This window comes from Zea mays, chromosome 8 (genome assembly GCF_902167145.1).
Source record: "Zea mays cultivar B73 chromosome 8, Zm-B73-REFERENCE-NAM-5.0, whole genome shotgun sequence".
NCBI lineage: Eukaryota > Viridiplantae > Streptophyta > Magnoliopsida > Poales > Poaceae > Zea > Zea mays.
This window is the reverse complement of record NC_050103.1, coordinates 133,268,988-133,282,073: the sequence shown is the minus strand read 5'-3', so window position 1 is coordinate 133,282,073 and position 13,086 is coordinate 133,268,988. Positions and strand designations below refer to the sequence as shown.

Here is a 13,086-nt window from a genome sequence, read left to right as displayed (position 1 = left end):
ATCATCTTCAGGCTTCTAGCTTTCGCTTGGTAGCTAGCTTATTGAAGAAGCAACGATGCCAACACGCAAACCTTTCTCTTGCGAACCCCCACATGGATTCCTTCCTTGATTGGTCTTCTGGTGCTTCATCAACGGAACTTGGGTGACCACTTCTCATCCAGAAACTTATAAGCTTCGATGATCTGGTCCTCCACAAGCTTGCTATAGGCCTTCTTCTTTTTCTCCATAGCAGGAACTTTACTGGAACACTACCCCACTTAAAAAGAATGAGGGTAGAACTCTTGAATCTTGGGGTTTTGAACTCCTTGAAGTACCTCATAACAAGGGTGTTACAGGGCCTTCTTCTGCTGTTGCTGCTTGAGCAGGCTACGGAGAAATGACTGACACAGGGTTGATTCTAGGAGAACCTTCTTCTTATCTTCTCTTCACTATCTTCTTTTCACTGACCCTTTCTTTCTCTTTGCTCTTCCCACAGGAGGATTCTATCAAAGAGTATTACCATCATACAGAGGAGGAAACCGAAGACTATGAACCATGTACAACAGTCTTCAACCCAAGAATCACCAAGCATTGTGATCTTAGGGATGAGGGAGTGGGAAATGGGGTTGCTTGCGATTATGACAGAGGGGATTTATCTGGAGTGTGCTTTGCTTTGAGCGAGATGGGAGTTGAGGGAGATGGTGGGGGTTTTATAGGCGAGTGTGGGTGCTCGGGTGCGGAGTGGCGGTGATGGAGTAGGTGACACGAGGCAGCAGGTGCGACAAGGGGAAGGGGGGCCTGTTGCCGGCGACGATGGCGGTGGGTGCGCTGCAAAAGGGGGCGTGGGTGGCGGTAGTGCGCTGCAAAGGGGGCGTGGGGTGGTGGTAGTGCGCATGGAGGCGGGCACGCGTGCGGGGGGCACGAGTGAGTGGTGGGGTCAATGACCCTGATGTTTGTGGTCTCTGGTTCCAAGAATCTTTGCCTCTCTGTATGGTAATAACTCCTTCTGTCCTCTTTTCCTGTTTACTTTGACTCAGGGGCAGTGCTTTGATTCTCACGGTCGGTCCTTTTGACTGAGCGGCTGGACTGGTTTCTTCTGTAGCTTGTTCCAGGCTTCAAGGGTAAGCTTCCCGGTATCTTCTTGGGTAACGCACTTTTCTCTTCAGATGGGTTAAGATGAGAATGGAAGCATAAGGTAAGGATTAGCTCTAATTTGTGATCTATGTTTTTAGAGAAAACTTTTTTAAGAAAAACAAAAAGAAAACACACAAGCTCAGCAATGATAAGCACAAACAAATCAAATGTTTTGAATAAGGGAAGAATAGAGTTTTTTCAAAGCACGGACTACTCAGATTCGGGGGCTAAGCATAACTACTATTGCTTGGCTCCTGAATTGAGAACTATGCTAAATGCAACTTATGAGCACTAACGTTAAAGCATCACATATGCACTCAAAAAGGGGGAGAAAACATCAAGCAAAATTCATTTTGAAATGCCCTAGGGGGCCACACAATTAGAGTTTGCAAAACACGAGTCTACACGATTACCTCTCATACATGCAAAGCTCTAGCCAAAGTGAAGAAAAACTTCACTACCCAATGCATGCAGAGGACTGGGCATAACTAACTCAGATCTGGCAGCTTCTCTTCTGGCAAGGCTTGCACACAACTTCAATCTGAGATATCTCCTGGATGGGTCAAGAGCGAGCTGATGTTGATGACTTCTTCTGGCGGCGACTGAGATGGCAACACGGGGTTGAACTCTTCTTCAAGCTGGACTGGCTCTTATAGCTCCTCTGAGGGCGGCGGTGCTGGCGTGGTGCTTGCAGCTTCTTCTTTGATCTCACGGGACGGTGCTGGAATCTTCTTCATGGTGAGGGGCTCAAACAACTCTGGCAGGGGATCTTGGGAGGATTCATGGTGCTCTTGGATCCGCAGGGCTCTACGTTGGTTATGGGTTACCAAGTAGGCCTCCATCAACTTTTGGACGTGCTCATCCTTGGCTTGCTTCAGGGCTTCAACAGCAATGACTTCACGACTTTCCAAGGCAGCTACACGGGCTTGAGCTGTGGTGAGATCCACATGGAGCTTACGGTTGAGCTTCTCTTCATCTTCTGCTCGAGCACTCATCTGACGGTGGTGTCGAGCCAAGAAACCATACTGTGCATCAAGGGTGAGCAGGTATGCAGTGAGGTACACGACTATGGGGTCGTCCTCAAGCAGCTGCTGCTCTTCCAATGCACGCATCCTGGCCATCCAAACTGGACGGTTTCTCTGAAAGGGCGGAAAGAATCTGAGCGGGGTGTCGGCCACTTCTTCTTCATAGATCTGACACAGGGCCCTCAATGCCTTGCGAGCGACGACTTGGCAGGTGTCTTTGAATCGGTGCCCAGCAGCAGTGACACTCCATTCCACATGGTGCGGACCGGATCCAATGTACACAGTCACGACACATTTCTCTGTGTCATGCTCGACGAATTCACGACCATCATACTCTGGCTGGCTCCTGATTCCAAGGCGAACTGTGCATGCTCTCATCAACTTGGGGAAACCATCTTCATTCTGGCAAAAGCTGGTTTGGCAGCAAACCTCCATCTGACTTCTGAGAGAAGGAAAGGGGGAAAGCATTTTTGAAATGAAGGGATGAGAGCAAGATTTTTTTTTAAAAAAATAGTTTGGACTCAAAAACTTTTGATCAGGCTAAGGGTTACGTCCTACGGCCAACCTAACAGCTCTGATACCACCTGAAGCGTCCACAATCCTCTGGGACTCAAATGTGATACAATTACTAGTCCCAGGAGGCTAGTAAACACATTTATACATCAGATGATTATAGATCTGCTTAAACGACAAACCTATAAAGGTGGCGAACAACTTTAAGAGTTGGTCCACAACTCGGGACATATCATCAGAGTGGGGCTGAAGCAGCCCGATATACGCAGCGAAGCAAATCAGCGGTCCAACAGCCACAGGCAATGTTGGGAACATGCATAACTCTTACCCGATCTCCTTTTTCTGAAAAAAAATAAATAAGCAAGGGTGAGTACAAACGTACTCAGCAGCTCACCTTCACCCACGGAATGGGGAAATCAGATATAATGCATGGAATATGTGGAGCTCAGGATATTTTGCAGAAACAACAATATTTTATGCAGAGTTGTTTTGAAAAACATTTTGTATTTTTGCAAAGCGCATCCTCTCCAAAAGGAGCAGGAAGTTTTTCAGTATTATAACAAAATCCCCTGGACTAAACCATCCAGGTATCTCAGCAGTTTCCCACTGGTTTTCCTTTTCAAAAACAGCTACTTGACTTCCCGTCCACCATAGCTCACGGCTCAACCGCCGAACCTGTTAAAAACCATTTTTCTCAAACGCACCCTTTTTCGAAAACAAAAACATTAATTGCCATACCATACTAGACTCGTCCATTCCTGTGGACACGAACTATTCGAATAGGTTTTCAAACTCTGCGCAGAGGTGTACACTTTACCCACTAGTCAGGCTCTGCGATCTCATGATCAGTGAGATCCGAATCCGAATCTTTTTCTTCCCTTGCACGTCCTAACCTTAACGGTTATCCGGAAGGAGTCAGGCCACCACCATGTCCAAACCGGACAAAACTTTCCCCCTCCTTATCCTCCCGGTGCTCCCCAGCCTTCATAACCCTGGGGTTGGACCGTACGAGTTCAGATTGAGTGACTGCCCACACAGTCTCGAGTGGTTGTACTTATCATGAGTACAGTTAGTGAAAGATGACAAACCGGTCCTTATACGAGGGGACAATCCTTCTGCTCACGCCTAAACCAGCTGAGCCATCACCTTAGGCCCTCCCCTAAACCAGGGAGTCCCTGATTATCCCACTCACAAGGTGATAAGGGTGAAAACCTTTCATCATACACATTTTGAAAAGCATTTTCTTTTGAAAACTCACACCTTTCCTCAAATCATTTGTAACAAATATATCAGGGATTGATTGCGGCAAGCGGCTGGGTGGCCATAATAACTTGTCTCAAAATCATATCATGCATAAAATAACAGGTTGAGGGTTGTGGTTGAAAAATCATAGGTAATTTATGCATCAAAGGGATCCAGTGAGCTTGGCGTGCTTATTCGGCGAAGGGGGAAGGGGAGCTCGCGGAACTGGCTTCTGGCTCCACCGCCTGGCGTAGACTTGTAGATCTGGCCTCCACGAGACGACACGAACGCTCTGATAACAGGAGGGTGGACTGGAGGCGAAGCGACACTATGTGTGTAGTCGGCAGAGCGGAGTAACTGAGTGGGTGGGGTGTTTTCCTTGACTGATGGTGTTGAGTGTGTGTGGAGAGGGAGAGGGTAGCTGGGTGTATTTATAGCTGGGTGTATGTGGTGTAGCACAGTGAAGTTCACTGTTGGTGAGAATAGTGACGAATGAATCGTCTGACTTAGTATGAACATGAGAGTTATAGGCAGAATATGGGACGAGAGTATTTTGGGAGTTTTCTGGAATATGAACCATGCTTAAGGGATGACATGGTTGGATAGGGAATAGTTTGATAAGAATTTAGAAACGAGAATTATTGGAATCTGAGTTTGGAAGCCTGGTTCGAAGGAATCTCAAGTTAAGCGTGCTCAACTTGGAGAAACCTAGGATGGGTGACCAGATGGGAAGTTCCCACTGGAAGGAAAATCACAGTCACCGGAGTTTGTATAACTGGAATATGGGTCTGGCTGGTCTTAGGTGGACTGGACAGCATGATGGATGAGTAGTTGAAATTTGGGGTGATCGGATGATCGTTGAATAGTAACGATGAATAGTAACAGTAAATAGTGACGGTAAATAGTGATGGTAAATAGTGACGGTAAATAGTAACGGTAAAATAGTGATGGTAAATAGTAACGGTAAATAGTAACGGTAAAATAGTTGTTGGGGGCCTTCGTCCTCCGAAGGTCCTCAAAAACATGATTTGACAATGTTTTCCGAGTGGATTATGTGAACAGGTATTTTCGGATCCAGAATTATGAATATGGAGCACGGCCAGGACGAAGCCTGAACCAGACGAAGGTCGAGTGTAGCCGAAGCTGTGCGCAGGGAAGCTTCGGCGCGATGGCAGAAGGGGGAACCGACTTAAAGATGAAAAGACTTCGGGGGCCTCGACAGATTTCCATAAGCCGTTAACAAATGTAATGGACATGGATGTAATTTTACGTGGGCTGCGTCCCGCGTCTATAAATAGATGAACAGTACTCCCATACTGTTCACATTGACTTGGCATTTGCTTTTGCGTCACGCTTGTACTTTCTACCTTCTCTCAGGACCGAAGGTACATTTGTAATTCGAAATCATTTCTATTTTTCCATGTTAATAAAATAGAAATGATTCTGCGATGATGCTTATATTATATTTCATGCTTTATATAAGTCCTTCGTCATTATCTGTTATGTTTGCGAAGGTATTTCTCTTATGACCTTCGTCCCAGACTCATTATTTCCCGAAGGGGACTTAATGCTTCGAGGGACGAAGGACTTTAACACTTAACACTTTTTATGTTGCCTTGTTCTTAACTCTTAGCATTTGAGAACAAGTCCCCAACATTGGCGCCCACCTCCGGTGAACTCACTTCCACTTCGAGTCTTCGTGAACACCTTCGGAAGCTATAGACCTTCGCTATGGCGCCGAAGAAAGCTTCAGCGGCTGGGGCTGCAGCACTACAACCGCTGGACCACAACCAGGAGACCGTCTCTCTTCGGGAGGCCAGAAGCCAGAAGAGAAAAGCTGTTAGCCCGACGCTTGAGGAAGAAGAGCTAGACCAAGAAATCAGAGAGATGGAGATGCTACATCAACAAGTGCAGAGGAAGAAGGAGAAGATGGCCCGCCTAGCTGAGTTGCAAAGGCAAATTGACGAAGCTTCTGAGGAAGTTCGCCATCTCACTCACGATGAGCAGAACAGAAGGCCTCATCAGAAAGACCTCCATCAGGAGGGCTTCGTCAACGAAGACGACTGGTATGATAATTTCCATCAGGGAAATTTTGTTTTTGATGATGCTTCTCCTCTGTCTGCTGAGCTGCAGGCTACACCTTGGCCTCCATCCTATAAGCCACCCCAGCTCCCCATGTTTGACGGCCACTCCGACCCGAAGCAATTCTTGATGAGCTACGAAGCAACAGTGTCTTCGTACGGGGGCAACGCTGCAATCATGGCGAAGTCTTTCGTCATGGCCGTCAGGAATGTTGCTCAGACCTGGTATTCCTCCCTTCGGCCAGGAACAATCACTTCATGGCAGAAGCTGAAGGATATGTTACTGACCAGCTTTCAAGGATTTCAAACGAAGCCGGTTACAGCTCAAGCCCTCTTCCAGTGTATTCAGGATCACGAAGAATACCTTCAGGCGTATGTCCGAAGGTTCTTACGATTGAGGGCGCAGGCACCAACGGTGCCCAATGAAATCGTTATCGAAGCCATGATCAAGGGGCTCCGTCCTGGACCTGCAGCTCAATACTTTGCTCGGAAGCCTCCTCAGACCTTGGAGAAATTGCTCCAAAAGATGGATGAGTACATTCGTGCTGACAATGACTTTCGCCAAAGAAGGGAGGAGGCCTTCAGATTTTCTGAGATGACCAGGGGCTTCGGAGGAAGATACTACCCGAGGCATGTCCGTTCCATTCACAACACTCAGAATGATGATAAGGGGAGTCAGCAAAACAGGCCGCAGTGCTCCTCACAGGCTTCGGGGCAACAACAAACTTTCTTTCCACTACAAGAAACTGATAAATGTTCGTGGGTTTTGTTAAGAACGTGGGTACCGACGTTCTTACATCAGTTAAGTTCATGGGTTTTTTTAAGAACGTAGGTACCCACGTTCTTAAATTAAATTCGTGTGTCCTAGTCAAAACCGTCGAACTTAACCTATTAGGAACGTGGGCACCCACGTTCTTAAATTAAATTCGTAGACCAACTTAAAACCGTCGAACTTAACCCAAAATACCTAGATCCCTATCCCGCGCCGCGAGTCACTTTCACCAGCTCTCACTCTTATCCACCCGCGCGCCCACCGCCGCGCGCAGCACCGCGCCGCCCACCCGCGGCCACCCCAGCGCCCCAAATGCCGCTCCAACCCTAGCCTCTCGCCATGCCTTTCGATCTCGGGCGGCCATGGGAAACTGATGCCGCTCGCCGGTCGCCGTCGCGCGGGAGGACGTCAGCTCCTCGCACTTCCCCGCATCCACCTCGTCATGGAGCTCTGCGAGGGCGGCGAGTTCTTCGACCGCATCGTCGCGCGGGGGCACTACACCGAGCGCGCCGCCACCAATGTCACTCGCACCATCGTCGAGGTCGTCCATTTCTGCCATCGGCACGACGTCATCCACCGTGACCTCAAGCCGGAGAACTTCCTTTTCGCCAATAAGAAGGAGAACTCGCCGCCGCGCAGCGCCCCTCTCGATATGCCGCCCTGCTTCCTCCTCTCCTCTTGATCCATCTGCCATCCCATCCCCGCTCTGCCAGTTGCCCCTCGCTTCCTCTTCGGCTCTTCATCCCCCTCGATCCGTCGCCCGTGCTTCCTCCTCACTATGTCCCGTCCCCTCTCCATCTTGTCGCCCTGCCTCCCCGCGTCTGCGTCTGCGCCTGCCTTCGGCGTCCAGAGCCATATCCGCGTTGGCCTCCACCTACGCACCCGCCTCTAGCCATAAGAGCTCCTCCCGTGTCTGCCTTTAGAGATCTGCTACCTCCACATCGGTGTCTAGGGCTCCTCCATTGCCTAGATCTACTAGAGTGAGTGAGCCTACAGAGCTGGCCTCATCCAGGCTCCAGTTCCACCCCACGGTCATCCTCTGTTGCTCTACGTTTCATGCTTCTCACATCCTCTCCTCAATCTCATCAACTGTGCTGAAGGAGGCAGATGAAAGTATTTCCGTCTCATCAACTGTGCTGAAGAGGAGGAAAACACCTCACTTGTTGAAGGGAGCAGTGGAGACCCGGAGGAAGATCATTTGGAGTCTGCAGCTACTAATCTTCAGCCTGGCAGTGACACTTGCATTGTAAGTTATAATTATTGCTCTTTTAGCATTATGCTTAGTTGTTCCTCATCCAATATTATTTATTATTTATACGTTATCAATGTAAAATTATTAAGAGATTATCCACATGACTACAGGCAAGGGAAGAGTTGCCAGATCAGAAGGATCTGGTGAAACTGCAAGCTGTTATCCGTGGACATCTAGAGGCGGCCCATGCCTCACGGCCAAAGCAGATCAGATGAGATTTTTTGGTCTTGCGTGGTTCTTTTTAATCTACTCACATGATACTTCTTATTCATTGCCATCCAATTTAATTAATTGCCCTCGATTGAATTGGTTCCTTTGCCATTTTACTTAGGAGGATAAAAGAAGACACTACCTTGGCACATGCCTGTTGTCACAATGGACAAAAGAAGATTAGTGTTGTGTGAGATTTTTTTCATTCCTTTGATCTATTGCATGCTATTTGTACCCTAATCGACAAAATAGATGAGACTCAATTCAGGAGCAAATCACCAGTCCTGTTCACAGTCCAATTCACTATGGCTAAAATATCAAACTTATGCTCCTTGAGGTTTGTTTTTTCCTTATCTTCCTTTAATATCTGATGACTGATGGACTGGTGAGTTCATGATCTGCTTCATGCTTTTCCTTTTATATATGGTCACTACCTCACTGGTTAGTTCATGGTGCTTTTTGTCTACTTCTTTGCCCAAAAAAAATCCCGGGGCGAATTTCAGCATGCTTTTCCTGCTTCCGCTGTGCAAATTCACAGGATGCGTGGGAAATGTGTTCTTGTTTCGTCGGGTGGTGTTCTTGCCATTCGTTTTAGCTCAACACAAAACAAATGCTTCTTGTTCTTCAGGTCGCCCTGTGTTTCTTTCTCGCCAGTTTGGGCCATGGATTCTGGTGTGCATTTGTTCAATATATCTTAGTATCTTATTTAACAATCAGTACTTCTCTGATGCTCAAGAGATCAATTTACTCAAAGTAGCAAACTGTATCATAGTTGTATACTTTATCAAACGAGGAACCTGATGCTTGTAGTATAAGCCTCATTTTGTTCCAAACAAGACAGGCTTCGGATACAATCACCTGGAAATCAATCAGTAAACTTTTGCTATTCAGTTTTTTAAATAAAAAATTTAGGCCTTACGACTTTCCTCGCAATGTGTTCACATGTAGATTACCTTATTGCATTGCCTACTTTTGTCCGTTGTGTAAACCAATCTTTTATCATTTATCAAATGATTTTGCTCTTAACATTAACAAATTATCGTTTGGTCATATGCAACTAATGACATCACATTACCAAGATTCTGGGGACCCATCGCTACCTTGTGTCAACAGTAGACTGACCAGATCAGGTACCATTTTGAAACCTGTGTACAATTTCATTTCTCAATAACTGGCCGAACATAAATAGCCAAGGCATGGGTTTATGCCAATACTCATAGGTTAAATGACACTTTGGTCATATGCATAGTTGCCACCCTCAAATGCCTATCTCATGATAGAAGTAAATGGTGGTCTAAATCAACAACGACTTTCTATAAGTACCATGACTATTATTCTTGAACAAATGTGTGCTCATGGTTCTGAGTAGATATTACCATTGCCATTGTTTTATATGGAAGTCCAGTGCCTTGTCAATCTTTGGTCCACGAGTAAGTGTTTTGGATATTCATGTTAGTGTACACTGTAATCAACAGAGCTGGTTTTCTTTAACAGTTTTGTTATGAAATCATGGAACTGGCAACATGATAGAATTTTTCAAGGAAAAAAAGGTAATATATTAATTGTGCAGCGTGCCAATCTAATATGAGTTATATTAATTGTGCCTAGAACCTGTCTAGACAATCTGGAGTAATATATTAATTGTGCAGAGCTGTCTAGAACCTGCCGAAACAATCTGGAGTAATATATTAATTGTGCAGCGTGCCAATCTAATATGAGTTATGTTCTTTTTGGTGTTCCTTTCAAGGGAAACGCTCGGCGGCGAAGCTAAAGCAGAGCTTGCGCTACACGCGCTGCGAGCAGTTTCTGTCTAAAGGGCAAGGTCTGATCTCATGTGAGTCATGTCTGGTTGGTGTGATACATTAATCTTAATCAATTTTTGTGATTTTGGGGATTTCTGGTTTTTGGTTGACAATTCGCCAGTGGTGTACATGACAGATTTGAGCTCCCCGTGGCACTGCTCGCCCGGCCAGCCACCATCCCGGTCTTGCGCTCGGCGGCGTGCATGGTGTGCTCGTCCCTGACAGTGGCTAGCTTCTGTTTTCTTAATTGATGGCTAGCTTCTGTTTTCTTAATTGATGATTTGTTTTTTCCTTTTCTGATCGTCAATAGGGAAGAGACGACGATAACATGGACACTGTTTTCTAAATGGATCAGTATTTTTGGTATATACACATGCTTTTACTAGTAGAGGAGTATTTATTTTCATTTGTAGCAGCCAAGGAACTTGTGCATTCCTTATGAATCATGAGAAGACCATGAAGATGCACACAAATTTGCTTGACTTCTGACCAGTAATAATTAGCGAAAGAAAGAAAATCCAGAACCATGAATCAGCTTGATAGCAGTAACAAATTTGCTTGACTTCTGACGAGTAAGAAATTGGCAGCAAGTTCAGCAGGGGCCAGACTAATAAATCAGCTTGATAGCATCCTTGCAGCGGTGCCTTGGACTTTGGCGGTTAGAAGAGGTTTATAATTTTATATGATGAAATTATGTGCATCTTCAGTTGTTTTTGCCTCACTGCTCTGTAAGGACATATAAAATTGGTATTTGTACTTTCTAAGGTTCTCCTTGGAATGGTAGAGTTTTACAGGGAACCTTCCATCATCAGTTGCTGACATAGCTCGAACTCGACGTTTCTTCTTCGCCAGTTGCGGCTCTGGATAAACTCGAAGCTGACCTATCCAAGTTCGACGACGGGCCCTTCTTCCTAGGCCAATTCAGCTTGGTATCTCGCTGCATTCCCGGCCTGAAACGTGGTTTGATCGTCCAAGAATTTTTTTACTCTTTCTAATAACAATGCTCGACCCCCTTTTCAGGCGGATGTAGCGTACATTACGATTCTGGAAAGGGTTCAGATATACTATTCCCATCTTAGGAACTACGACATCGCCGAAGGCAGGCCCAACCTCCAGGAATTCATCGAGGAGATGAACAAGATTGAAGCGTATGCGCAGACCAAGAACGATCCTCTGTTCTTGCTTGATCTTGCCAAGAACCATCTTAAGGTTAGATACTACAGAACAGATAGTAAAAGTACGGTAGGTTTTTCTTTTATTTGCCAATCGGTACCAACTGCTTGCTGCGACTTTTCCAGATTGCCTGAAGATGTGACAAAGCAGCATTAGTCCGTTGATCGGTGGAAGACCACTCGTCAGTGTTGAGTTGAATGTTTGATCAATAAAATACGGCATGTTGTAAGGGTTGTTTTACGCTATTTATAATACAATGTACTGTTCAGTTGTTGAACTCTATTTCTTAGTCATGCCAAGTGCTTTTCTTATTTGAATCACATTACAACAAAAGGTTGAAAGACAAAAAACAAAACAAAAAAAAACGAACAGAGTGCTTTGACTCTTTGAATCATCCAAGCCAATTTTCCTATTTGGGTCCCAAGTTTCTCTAGTCTTTGGGCCGAAAAGATATGGGCCTGTTCAATGCCCATGATCTCGGTTCTCGATGTATCAGGCTTACAAAACGTTCTCTCAAAACATTGTAAATTTGAAGCTAAGGTATGCTCTGAGTTTTTCTTTTCTGTTCTAGAGTTAATAGCTGACTGTTTCTGTTAACTGAAAATGTATTTTTCATACAATACTTATATAAACGTTATATTATGTTAGGACATTTTGGCAGTCCACTAATTATATCTGGTTTGATGTTGTTATAAAGTGATCTCTGCTATCTAATCTATTTTGGTGGCCGTAAAGTTTTGCTTGCTTGAAATTTGATCACATTAGTTGAATTTTGTCTATAATCACATCAGATGAGAAATTATACAACTTTCTTGCTTAAATGTATAGATCACCGTTTAATTTTTTGAACTTTATTTTATCTAACAATTGTCTCTCTACAGGTTGCTGACTTTGGACTTGCAAAGTTCACTACTGATAATAACACCCATGTTTCAACAAGAGTAATGGGTACTTTTGGGTATGTATGAATGCTACCTTATAATTCAAGTTCAAGGTTAGACATTATAGGCAGACATGCTGCATACCTATTTGGCTGAAAATTTTAAGCATGTGGATGCCATTACCTAATACTGATGCCATTTAGACTAGATCGGAATCTGGTTAGTTTCCTTAATGATACATACCCTATAGATTTTTGTAACCTTGTCATTTGCATCATATTCTCAGCTATCAGGAGAGTTATTCCAACATTCAACTTGTTATGCTAATGCTAGTAATAATTATGGCTTGCTAATACACATCTTCTTGGCTCTAGGTATTTGGCACCTGAGTATGCAGCATCTGGCAAGCTCACAGAAAAATCCGATGTATTTTCTTTCGGAGTCATGCTTCTTGAGCTTATTACTGGGCGGCGACCAATTGACACAACCCAATTGGCACTGCTTGTTATAAGCACATATGTACTTCCATTTGCATGTTGTATAATACTAATACCAATTGCAAAATTATAGTTATTTTTTCTACCCTTGTTAGTTAATAAGCATATTTGTGGTCAATAGGTTGTATTCTTATTCTTGTAACCGTGTTAATTAATGTTATGGACTTGTAGTCTTGTATTACCTTGTGAATATATCTGTCCCTGCCTGCCATGTGAACGTGCTTAGCCTGGAATTTGTGATATGTACATATATCCATGTGTTTGAAATCTGTATTGTATGTGATATTCCGTGTTGCATGTGATATTATGTACGTCTAATTTTTCATTTCTGTATTTTTTTATTTTTTTCTGGAAAAGGGCTAAGAACGTGGGTACCCACGTTCTTAACGTTAAGAACGTGGGTACCGTCGAACTTTATGTGCAGCCCTCGTCGACCCACGCAGGACCCATAAGTTCGACGGCCACGTGGCCCCGTCGAACTTAAATGTAAGAACGTGGGTGCCGTCGAACTTATGGGAACAAATT

The 13,086-nt window shown here is 44.8% G+C and overlaps 1 pseudogene across 1 annotated transcript; it reads left to right on the top strand.

The window, feature by feature from the left end:
• The first annotated feature begins 7,021 nt into the window (after positions 1-7,021).
• LOC100383780 (protein IN2-1-like) lies at positions 7,022-12,750 on the top strand (annotated as a pseudogene). The gene is made up of 8 exons (NR_169036.1): positions 7,022-7,992; positions 8,109-9,338; positions 9,956-10,042; positions 10,795-10,939; positions 11,031-11,219; positions 11,309-11,408; positions 12,065-12,141; positions 12,439-12,750. The product of NR_169036.1 is annotated as a protein IN2-1-like (transcript).
• The last annotated feature ends 336 nt before the right edge of the window (positions 12,751-13,086 follow it).